Genomic DNA, 12,817 nt, shown 5'->3' on the forward strand with positions numbered 1-12,817 from the left:
TGCACAATTCACAGCGCTTACCAGAGCACATACCCTCCCCAGTGTCTATCACCCAGTCACCCCATCCCTCCCACCCCATCCCCCACTCCAGCAACCCTCAGTTTGTTTCCTGAGATTTAGAATTCCTCATATCAGTGAGGTCATATGATACATGTCTTTCTCTGGTTGACTTATTTCGCTCAGCATAACACCCTCCAATTCCATCCACGTCGTTGCAAATGGCAAGATTTCATTCCTTTTGATGGCTGCATAATATTCCATTGTATATATATCTATACCACATCTTCTTTATCCATTCATCTGTCGATGGACATCTTGGCTCTTTCCACAGTTTGGCTATTGTGGACATTGCTGCTATAAACATCGGGGTGCACGTACCCTTTCTGATCCCTACTTTTGTATCTTTGGGGTAAATGCTGGTGCCCTTTTTATGTGCCTTGGGACGGAGTCTTCCAGCAACATCGGTTAAAGAAAATCTCAGGCTTCTGCTTGCCAGCATTATATATATTTTTTTCTGGTGCTACAATTCCCATAAAACCTTGCTGGCCTGAGCATTTTATTTGGGGGGGGGGGTCTCTACTATAAAGCCCAAACCAGAAATCTTACCTTTCTTTGATAATCCCCACGCCTGGTAGGGTCAGAACCTGGCTTGGCTAGGATGCTCTGCTCATCTATACCAATTCCTCTTCAGTTAAGGGTCTTAGCTCCAGGGTACGAATGGTGCCTAATGAGGGGTGGAAGTGTCTAAAGGGAGCATTTCTCCGTTAATCAGCCCGGAAGGTTAATTAACCTGCACTTTTGCATTCCACAGCTGTCCTAGGTCTTTTAAAAGGGAGGCAATTTCACATTTGTCCAGCAGAGGGAGCTCAATGGAAGATACTTTGGAGAGACTCTGAAGTTTGGTTTTGGGGGTTTTGTTTCTGTTTTTTAAACAAAGCTGGTTTCTCTGACACCCTACATTCCGTCCCAGGAAACCATGCGGGTTCTGCCTCCAGACTATATCCAGGTTCTGGCCACTTCTCCACACCTCCCGGGCTACTGCTCTGGACCCAGCCCTTTCCAGTTTCTCATCTGGATCACTGCAGAGAATGCCTAACACTTGTTCTGCTTTTCCTTGCATCCTTATCATCTCTCCTCCTCCCACCCAGCAGCCAGAGATCCTTTTAAGATGTACATACATTATGTCACTCCTCTGCTCAAAATCCTGCAATGGCTTCCCATTTCTTTAAGAACGAAAGCTAAAGTCCTAAAGCCCATCCCACTTGGTCCCCCAATGCCTGCCTGACAGCTTCTACACCTCACCCCCAATGCTCCCCTCCTGTTGCTTGAACACCCAGGCATGTTCCTGCTCTTCCCCTTTATGTCCATGGAGCTCGCGCCTTGTTTTTCGGTTTTGTTTTTTTATGTCTTCGCTCAAAGCTTGCCTTTTCCATGAATCTTGCCCTGACCTACCTATTTAAAATTGCAACCACCACCTCCCACTCTCCCCAAACTCCTTCTCTAGCTCTATTATTTCCTTTATAGTACTTAGCACCTTTAAAAAAAAATTATTTATTTATTTATTTGAGGGAGAGGTGGGGGAGGGGCAGAGGGAGAAAGAATTCCAAGCAGACGCCCCACTGAGTGCAGAGCCCAAGCCCAGGACCCTGAGATCATGACCTGAGCCAAAATCCAGAGTCTGAGCCGCCCGGGCACCCCTTAGCACCTTCTAACATACTGCTCTATTCTGACGATAACAAATGTAATTGTTTGTTATGTTTACTGTTTATCATCTTTCACCCTCCTACAGTTTGAGCTCCTCAAGGACAGGGATCTTTGCCTGTTTTGTTCACTGTGCTGTTCAAAGGAAAACCAACAGGCCCAGAATGGCATTACTTGGGCCAGGCAAGTCACCAAACTTAATCTAATTGCAGCTTCAACCTCCCCCAGAAAGGTCAGTCGGGAATTTTCTGATAGGCACCAATGACGTCATGTGTGCCTAGGTCTTCTCCATCTCCCAAAGGAAGATGAGGCAATCCGCATAAGACCCTCTGCCCTTCCCACTAAGGGAAAGTACCTTGCCTGGAACCATCTTTTCTTTTCTTTTGCTTATACCTTTCTCCCCCAACCCTCCTTCCTATAAAAACCTTTCATTTTGTACAACTCCTTGAAGTGGCTTTTCCTGGCTAGATGGGATGCTGCCACAATTATGAATCATTAAATAAAGCCAATTAGATCTTCCAATTTACTTGGCTGATTTTTTTTTTAAAGATTTTATTTATTTGACAGAGAGAGCACAAGCAGAGGGAGAAGCAGGCTGAGCAAGGAGCCCAATGTGGGACTCGATCCCAGGACCCTGGGATCATGACCTGAGCCAAAGGCAGACGCTTAACCAACTGAGCTACCCAGGCGTCCCCGATTTTGTTTTTTAACAGTGCTTAGAACAGTACCTGGCCCAGACTAGGTGCTCAATGAATATGTGTGGAGTGGATCCATCAATACCCTCATTCCCACAGCTAAGATATTACAGTTTTCTAATCAATGCTCTAACTTCATCTTGGGTGTGGAGGCAGCATAGAGAATCTGCAATTTAAGGCTCATTTTTTTTAAGTGTATTTATTTATTTTTAGTAATCTCTACACCCAATGTGGGGCTTGAACTCATGACCCAAAGATCAAGAGTTGCAGATGCTTCTCAAGGCTAATTCTTGATCCAGATTGCAACAATCACAGGCTGCCCTGGGTTTTACCATCTTCTGTCAATGGGGTCATTGCTGGGTAACAGATTGTCTCTGGCTGCACCCTACAGAAGCCCGTAGCAATGACCCACACACCCTGTTTGCTGTAAAGTCACCTGAAGCCTCAGTCTCAGAGGACACGTGAACTGAGCACATAAGACATCAGGGAAGCACTTAACCACCCACTTCACTACCCCATGTCAAGGACTGCCACCTCCCTTTCTGTGGTCATGTGCCCTCCTTGCACCCATCCCCCCACCCAGCCGAGTCCACAGTTTCTCCCAGGCTTTATTATGTGAACCCTCCTCTGGATGCTCATGTCTGTATCATTTAGGACTCCTTGGTCACAAGTAACAGATTCCAAGGCAATTTATTAAAACATTGGAAGGAGGGGAGGGGGGTGGGAGGATGGGTTAGCCTGGTGGTGGGTATTGAGGAGGGCACATTCTGCATGGAGCACTGGGTGTTATGCACAAACAATGAATCATGGAACACTACATCTAAAACGAATGATGTAATGTAGGGGATTAACATAAGAAAAAAAAACATTGGAAGGATTTATTATAAAGATACAGGGGTGTTTCACAAAGAGCAAAAGTGGGGCCTTACCTTTCATAAAACCCTAAACTTTTCTCCTTATACAATGGGAGCCCAGATGTGACGGCATTACTTTTCCTCCCTCAAGAGTGTTACTTGTTAGAGCACGTTTTTTGGTTTGATGGCCTTACCAATTATCATGTCTTCCTCTTCTTCCTTCTTAATCGTCCACCCGTTGGGGCCAGGTGTTCTTTCTCCATGGTGGTGTGTCAGACTCCATCCCAAGCCTGGGGGCAGAACTTGCAGTGAATCGGGGCAGCTCCACTACCCTGGTTGTTGACTGGTTTAGTAACGGGCAAGTATTGGGTTAACTAGAGCAGAGCCTGAGGCAGGGATGCTTGCGAAAGTGATTGATGGACAGATTGCCCTCAGGAAATGAGGGAAGCAGGGAAAAGGGAAGTGAGGATGTGGGCTCATTTGGAGGTTAGCTTCAGTCTGAGTACATGGGGGGCTTTGGGGTGTGAAATGCACCACATAGTTGCTCCCATCTGGGAACCAGGGACCAACCTTTTGTACCTCCTTCCTCTCCTGGCTACAGGCTCCCCTGAGGAGGGGCAGTGGTGGTGGTGGTCGAAGCTCCATAGCAAGGTGGCTTTGGTCACAGCTGCAAGACTTTGGAGTTGCAGACAGCTGTGAGTCATTAGTGGTTAACCCTCAGCAAAATCCCCAGCCCAGCAAAGGGGATTTGAGTGAGACACCAACGGCATCCACTACAGGATGGGGACCAGGGTGACCCACCACCTCAGTATTCCTGGGACTCTCTTTGTTTTACTCTGAAAGTCCCACATCTCAGACAATCTCTCAGTCCCAGGCAAACCAGGATGGTTGGTCCCTCTATATGGAACCCAAGTTTGGCCAATGATCTGTAGGGGACGCCTGCCAGGGGGGTTCTGAGAAAGAGATACAGAATGGATAAACGATTCCTTTTCTTACTCTGGATGTTGTTGCCTGGATTTATACCTGGAACTGTTGAGAGTCTTCAGGTAGAGTTGACAACCAGGAAGGAATGATTAATAGTTACTCCACCTAGAAATCTGGGGTGGAGGGTGAACTGAGGCCTTCTAGGTAATCTCAACAGTAGAACACTGTCAAATGGTGCACCTGTCTTCCCTTCACGAGACACACAATGGGAAACAGTAAATGAAGGAGCTCAAAAGAGCAATAGCGTGTGGAAAAACCAGGCAGTAATTTAACCTTACGTGTCCTGATTGTACTGCACAGGGGGAGGGTCTTCCCATCCTAAGCCTTAGAAAGGAGGGTGTTTAACATGGACGCTCCCTCTTCCCCAGCTTTCTCTGCGCCCTTCCCCACCTCCCCCGGCAACTTTTCCCTCTGTAGGGGCTGAGGACAGGCTGCCCCAAGGTGGGTCACTTTGGCATGAAGAATATCCTAAGATGAAGGCAACAGAGATCCTATGAGCTCAAGAGAAACTTAAAAAAAAAAAAGATTTTATTTATTTATTTGAGAGAGAGAGCGACGGCGACAGAGAGAACTTGTGGGGAGGAGAGGGAGAAGCAGACTTCCCGCTGAGCAGGGAGCCTGATGCGGGGCTCGATCCCAGGACCCTGGGATCATGACCTGAGCCAAAGGCAGATGCTTAACTGACTGAGCCGCCCAGGCATCCCTCAAGAGAAACTTTTGCCCCTCTCTTAACTGCATAGAAGAATCTAAACTGGAAGGTCTTTCCAGAATAAGAGTTATTTGCAGAGATGAATATTATCCAAGTAACCCATCTGTATGGCAGGGCACACATTTGTTCACCAAATGTTGACCCTTTTCCACCCTCCTGTGAATTGCATTCTTTTCCTCTGAAGTCCCAGACCCCTACCCCTTCTCCTTAGTTTGAAACGACATATAGACCTCATTTTGCCTGTCTTTGGAAGTTCCATGTCTGTGTGGATTCCCCACTCATACGCTATTAAACTTGATTTTCTCCCATTAATCTGTCTCAGGTAATTTGATTGTTAGCCCAGCTAGAGGGACCCTTGCAGGGGTCGGGAGTTCTTGCTCCCTGACACCTCTTTTTTTTTTTTTTATCATTAACATACAATGTACTACTTGTTTCAGAGGTACAGGTCTGTGATTCATCAGTCTTACACAATTCACAGGGCTCACCATAGTACATACCCTCGCCAGTGTCCATCACCCATCCCCCCATCCCCCCACCCCCTTCCCCGCCAGCAATCCTCAGTTTATTTCCTGAGATTAAGAATCTTTTATGGTTTGTCTCCCTCTGGTTTCATCTTGTTTCATTTTTTTCTCTCTTCCCCTATGATCCTCTGCCTTGTTTCTTAAATTTCACATATCAGTGAGATCATATGATAATTGTCTTTCTCTGATTGACTTATTTCGCTTAGTGTAATACCCTCTGGTTCCATCCACACTGTTGCAAATGGCAAGATTCTTTTTTGATGGCTGCGTAATATTCCGAGTGTGCGCGTGCACGCGTGTGTGTGTGTACCACATCTTCTTTATCCATTCATCTGTTGATGGACATCTGGGCTCTTTCCATAGTTGGGCTATCGTGGACATTGCTGCTATAAATATTGGGGTGCAGGTGCCTCCCTGACACCTCTTATAGGACGGTCAATACAGTGCATCCTAGCCCCTTCTTAAGCTACTTCGCCTTTGTCCTGTGGCAGAGGTCAGTGTTCCCCCCGATCCCTTCCACATTTGCTGTTCCCTTCTATACGTTTCCTTATACACAGATGGTTCTCTGGTCAAGCACCTACAACTTTCCACCTGAGGCATACCCTGGTGGTGAAGCATGTTTGGCCTACTTGGGGCAGCCTAGAAACAGGGCAGCTGTTGGGAGTTAACTGCTCTGGAGGTAGCCCCCAAGCAGTGGTAGAGAGACGTTGGTGGATAGATACCCCGGCTTTGTCACTCTTGGTTGGGACAACTCTGAAGCGGGTTCTCTACAGCGAGCCCCAGCTGTCCACAGCAGTCATGCCCTCATTCACAGACCCCGTGTTGGCTTCCTTTCGTCACTTCCCCAGTCCCCTCCCTGCCCAAGCTTCCTGGGATCGACCCCCTGTAATACCATCTGTCTTCAAGAACTGACTCAGTGTCTGCTTCCTGGGGAGCCCAAGTTAAGTCCTTTGTCCTGTCTTAAAAACTCGAGCATCTCCCCAAATGGTCAGATAATTGCCAGTAAGATTCTCCTCTGTGCAGACTTGGCTGAAATCAGAGGGATAGAATGTGGTCTGACAGAGTGAGAACAGAGGGGGGTTTTCCAGTCTCCAGTGAACTCTAGCAGCTTTTATGCATAGTCTCATATTCTGCATATCATTATTTTTGGTTATTTTTCGGCTTAACATTTGTTTTATTTCTTTATATAATATTAATATTAATGTATTTATATTTACTTAATATATATATATATATATTTTAGATTTTTATTTATTTAGTTGACAGAGAGAGAGAGACAGCGAGAGAGGGAACACAAGCAGGGGGAGTGGGAGAGGGAGAAGCAGGTTTCCCGCTGAACAGGGAGCCCGATGTGGGGCTCGATCCCAGGACCCTGGGATAATGATCCGAGCCGAAGGCAGACGCTTAACGACTGAGTCACCAAGGCGCCCCAGTATTTTTTTATTTTTAAGTCATCTCTACACCCCACGTGGGGCTCAAACTCACAACCCCAAGATCAAGAGGTGCATGCTCCACCGACTGAGCCAGCTACACAGCCCCAGTGTTTACATTTTATGACAAATAACTATGGCTCCTAGCTGAGCCATGGAGTTTATTATGATGACATTTCTTTTCTTATGCAATTTTTTGTTTTGCCTGTAATTAATAGTCTCATTTCTTCGGTTGTTTAATTTTCTTTTTGCAGCTGCTGCTAACTCTGCCCTCCCCTCCAGTGACTTTTCACTATGTGTCCTCAAGGTCAAGCCTGTCCTTCCAGAAGCCCTTCCCCTCTCTGCTTGGCACTCTCAGTAGAATGCCCTGCTCCCTTGATCCCATTTGTGGCAGAGATTACTTCTCTTAGCCAAAGGGAAGCCTTCTCCACATACACACTCTTTTGTACTTTGCTTTTTTCACTTAACAATACATCCTGGCTGTTACCCTATATCAGTCCAGAGCAAACAGCCTCTTTCTTTTGTTAGAGCTGCGTAGGACTCCATGTATGGACCGACTGTGATTTCTTTAGCCAATCTCCTATCTTTGGACATTTAAGTTGTTTCTAAAACTTTGCTATTATAAATAATGCTGAAAAACCTTGTTTTTTCCATATTGTTGGAGGGTTAGATTCAGGGTAAATTCTAGATGTGGGACTGCCAGGTCAAAGCATAAATGCCTATCTTGTTAGAGATTGCCGATTCCTCCTCCGTAGGGATCACACCATTTTGGGCTTCCAACAGCTAAAGGAAAACTGTTTCCTCTATTCACTTCTGACCCCAAACATGCGGGACTTTTCCCCACAACCAGTTCTCCAAGACTTGGGAGAAGAAGAAGCAGACTCCCTGCGGAGCTGGGAGCCTGATACAGGGCTCGATCCCAGAACCCTGGGATCATGACCTGAGGTAAAGGCAGCCGCTTAACTGACTGAGCCACCCAGGCGCCCCTTGCCCACTTTTCTAACAGAGAAGGATTATTGTAGAAACAGATGCTGTATTCTTTTAAAGGTACGCCCTACACATAGTGCCTTAACAAAGAGGCCCCATAGCACAGCGGCTTAGGTCAGACAGAGACCATTTCCTTCTCAATAGTGGTAAGAAGCGAACAGCCCTGGGCTTCTAGAGAGTCCCTGCCACCCTCAACATGTGGCTTCCATCGCCCAGTCTTGGCCACTTCTCAATCAACAGGGAGGGGAAACACGAAGAGCAAGCAACTTTTCCTCTAGGGAGGGGATCCAGAGGCTGCCCACCTCCCTACTGCTCACCTCTTGTTAGTCAGGACTCCTACCGCGAGGAAAAGAATGAAATCTGGCCTCCTGCTGGGCCACCACTTATCCCACTAGGCTTAAGGGTGGGATTTCCATTACGAACAGGAAGGAAGGGAGAATGGGTAATGCAGAGCACTTCAGCCGGTCATTAGATCTCTCTGCTCCCAAATGAGATGAAAGAGATGATGAATTCATCCTGCCTGGATGACTCACATTTACTGAGTGGTTACTCTGTGGACACTTCATTCTAAACACTTGGCATGTGTAAAAAAAAAAAAAAGCATTTAATCTGCCCATAATGTATGGAATGGGTAGTATGCTATTATTATAGAAAGGAAACTGGGGCAGAGAACAATTAATTTGTCTGGAATCTCCCAGGCAATATGATGGAGCCAGGACAGTCTGGCTCTGAGCAATAAATACTCTTAGTCACTATTTTATTCCACTTCTGGACCATATTTAGGTATTTTGAGATATTTTTTGCTCTCTGGGACCAGAACTTTCTTTCCTCTAACACATAAATCTATTTTTCAACTTTCAGACATGTGATGCTCATACACTTTTGTGGAAATGTGAATGTTTTCCAGTAAAGGGCTGCCTTCCCACAGTGGCACTGGAGACTTACGGACCGCTCGGTCACCTTCCATTCACCACATGGTGTGGCTGTTTGGTGGCTGGGACTCCTGTCCTCCTGCCTTCCTCATGTGGCCTCATAATAAACCCGCATTATATAAATAACTTCAGCGTGGCTCAGGTCCTGGATCCTTGAGAGAGCCCAAACCTCACCCCCTTGTGTGTGAGGCTGGGAGTCTGGCCTTTGTCTTGTGCATATTGAAATGCCATGAAGTGATTTCGGTGGGGGGCGGGCGGAAGCCAGGAGCAACCCCATGATGTAGAAGCATCCTTTGGTAGCCCTGTGGAGGCCAAGTGGGAGGCGGAGTGGAGGAGAAACAAGGAGGCCAATGCAAGAACTTAGGTGTGGAAGGATCCATCAAGTTCTAGGGGTGTTTGGGAATTTGGGAATGGACAGGTCACCGGGAAGAGGAGAGAAGTCTAGTGCGGCCTTCGGGTTTCCCGGGTGGTTGGGGGTGCCATCAGTCAAGTTAGAGAGAATGCATGCTGGGGTGGAGTGGAGAAGACATACCTTCTCGGGCGTTGGATGTAGGCTCCTGAAGGACCTCTGTGTGCAGGTGTCTTATGAGCAGCTGTGTGTAAGGTCCTGAAGCTCAGATGAGAGAGATCTAGAGAGAGATTGGGGAGGCATGAGGGTAGTGGGGAGAGCTGCAACTAAGGAGTGGGAGTTAATATAGAAGACAAGAGGTTCCAGAATAAAAATTGTGGGAACTTGCTAACATTTACTGAGCTTCTACCATATGCCAGGCACCAAGTTAACGATGTCCTTTCTATACTTTCATCTCCTTTAATCCTCAAACAACCCCGATATGTGGTCTTATTATAATATGTGGTATTAATAATACCCTGGTGTGGGTATTATTATTATTATATTCCCCTTTTAGGGATGAGGAAACTGGCTCTGCATCATGAAGTGACTTGCTCAAAAGTCTCCCAGCAAGTTCGTGGTGGAGCCAATCACCCACCAGTCCACTCGTACATAGTTTGTACATGAATTTCATTTTATGTGGGATGTGCCCAGAGGATAGAGGGGCTCCAGAAGCTCTCCTGGGTCCTCTGCTGCTTTGTCCCACCCCCCACTCCCACGGGGCTCCCCCCTTCCCTTGGCTCAGCACTCATGTCTTCAACTGTGTCCCTTTGAGGACAGCTGCTGTGTCTCCGTATCTGATGTCGTGGTCCTGGGTATGTTCGATTCCCCCTGATGCTGGGACTCTCTGCACGGCTGGGTCAGGCCTCCCTCTTGTTTGGTCAGAAGCATCACATTTTTGTTTTCCAAATGGGCGTTTCCTCGCCATCTGCCCCACCTGCCTCTCTAGATGGGTCTTGTGCTGTTCCACACTGTGCACACTCCAGCCACACCACACCTGTCACTGGCCCCCCACAAGCCTGCACCCCTACAGTACATTGTCTTTGCTCATGTAGTCCCCCTGCCCAGAACGCCTTTCCTCCCCAGTACGGCCTGGCCATCTCTTACTCATCCAAGGCCCAAGTTAAATGTCACCTCTCCTGTGATGCTTTCCTCTATCGTTCCAGACTTACTCCCATTCCCCCTGGGCTCCCATAGAACTTGGTTCACACCGCTGGTAGGGTAGTCATGGTGCCGAACTGCAACTGTGTATTATGTGTTTGCAGTCGCCATTAACAAAATGGTGACCTCCTGGAAGACAAGGATGAGCTTTATTCGTCTTTGTATTAGCCTTTGTTCCCAGAGCATGTGCCGGGTGCCTGGTCCAGGTGGGTGCTCAGTAACTGTCAGCGAGTGAGTGGCGGGGTGGATAAGCGGGCGGACAGGGGCCTCCCCACCTGCACCTTCCCGGCGCAACCTCTAGAGGGCAGTCTCACACCACACGCGGCTTCTCGAGCCTCTGCCCCCAGTCCTTCCCGTCCACCCTTGGCAATGCCCTAGACACAGGCGTCCACGCTTTTCCAAGGTCGTCGGGCCACTTCGCTCTTACGAGAGACCTACATTAGTACCTGTTTTCACTAACTGAAAGAAAGCCAAAGAGGCTCTTTGCTTTTATGAAAAAAGTGAGAAGAGTCCTTGCTCAGCGTTAGTCTTGCTGCGAGGACTCCCAGCAGCGCAGCGGCCCCCACCAGGCTCCCCCCCCGCTCCCTTCCCCCCCCCCCCCCGCGCCCCTCGCCGAGCCTCCCAACCACACTCAGCGTCTCAGCCCCCAGCCTCCAGAGCTCTGCGCGGTCTCTGAGCATCTGTGCTTTATCTCCCTCTGTTTTGTGCATCCATTCGCGAGAACGTCCTAAGGTACTAGAAAGGCCTAAACGAATTTTCCATATAAATTAACGGTAACTGCTTCTTCACTTGGTGCCGTTTTGGCTTACAAAAGGTTTCACGGGATCGCTCCACTTTGGGATACTGGGGAGAAATCTGTAGGTAGATAGATGGGTGGGTGAGTGGGTGGGTGGAAAGACAGGTAGGGTGCGTATGGTCCAGATGGGCTCTGGGGTTGACAAGCTCTGGGACCCAGGATCTAAGCAAGCCGGTTTAGGCGCTGGAGGCGCTGCGGCCCATCCCTTAGACACACGGGCTTAGGCCTGGGGACTATGGTTGAAACATGGAAAAATGTTACTGGTTTCAAAATAAAAAAAGATTGCAAAATGGAAACTCATAAATATTTAAGTAAATGGCTACAAACAAAACATCAGCCAATCAAGTGCAACTCCATTTGTGCATAGTTTGTCTATAAATCACATTGCATGGGGGAGGGGAGTGCATCCTAATATATGTAACATGATCTGGGCACAAGTATCAAGGGCCCTGGATGCCCTTGACAAGGCCCTGGGAGGGAGTGAACCCAACGGAGTGATCTGCGGAAGCCGCAGTCCCGGCCAGAGGGCTCTGGGTGCTGCTTCGGAGCTCAGCCGCCCCGTGGCTGGGTCAGAGGCTGCAGGTCCAGGGCCCCCTCTTCCTGCTGAGGGCTCTGGAGCCAAGCCCAGCAAGAGAAGGCTCAGTAACAAAGGCTGCCCTCAACCACCCTTTCCTGATCTTGAGATGAGATGAAGGAGGGGTGGTGTTTCATTTACTTAAGTTCCCACACTGGGGAGATGCCGGATAGGAAAAGATGTCCCCTGGGACTTCCTGGGGGGTTGGGGGGGTGGCGGGCATGAACAGGAGGCAAGAATGGAACTGAGTGACTCTGAATTTAAGTCTGAACCAGTCGGCATCAGGTGGGGACCCAGGCAGGCTTCTGGGAAGAGGAAGCATTTTTTTTAAAAAAGATTTTATAGGGCGCCTGGGTGGCTCAGTTGGTTAAGCGACTGCCTTCGGCTCAGGTCATGATCCTGGAGTCCCGGGATCAAGTCCCGCATCGGGCTCCCTGCTTGGTGGGGAGCCTGCTTCTCCCTCCGACCCTCCCCCCTTTCATGCTCTCTCTCTGTCTCTCTCTGTCAAATAAATAAATAAAATCTTTAAAAAAAAAGATTTTATATATTTATTTGACAGAGAGAGACAGTGAGAGAGGGAATACAAGCGGGGGGGGGGGGTGGGGGGGGAGAGGGAGAAGCAGGCTTCCCGCTGAGCAGGGAGCCCCACGTGGGACTCAATCTCAGGACCCTGGGATCATGAGCCGAAGTCAGACCCTGAACGACTGAGCCACCCAGGCACCCGAAGAGGCAGCATTTTGAGTGGGCCTTGACGGGTGAGTCAGCATCCCTCGGGCAGTAGGTGGAGTGTCCTAAAAGAGCAGGAGAGAGGGAAAGGGAGATTCCAGGGCCTGTCCTCCAGGCCTCCCTGAATGCCTGTGGTATTATTGTTTCCAATTGACAATGAAGGGACTGAAGATTGGGGAGTTAATTATAGTCACAAAGGCCACTTGCTGAGTGCTCCCTTCCAACCAGACCCTGTGCTAAGCCCCTGACATATATTGGCTCATTTAATCCTCTCAATAACACTAATGCGAGGTAGATGTTATTAGGTTCATTTGACAGACCGGGAAACTGAAGTTTACGGAACTTAAGGAAAGTCAGGA

Source organism: Mirounga angustirostris, unplaced genomic scaffold (genome assembly GCF_029215605.1).
Source record: "Mirounga angustirostris isolate CCGP_5_RB_7025 unplaced genomic scaffold, mMirAng1.0.hap1 SCAF_17, whole genome shotgun sequence".
Classification (NCBI taxonomy): domain Eukaryota; kingdom Metazoa; phylum Chordata; class Mammalia; order Carnivora; family Phocidae; genus Mirounga; species Mirounga angustirostris.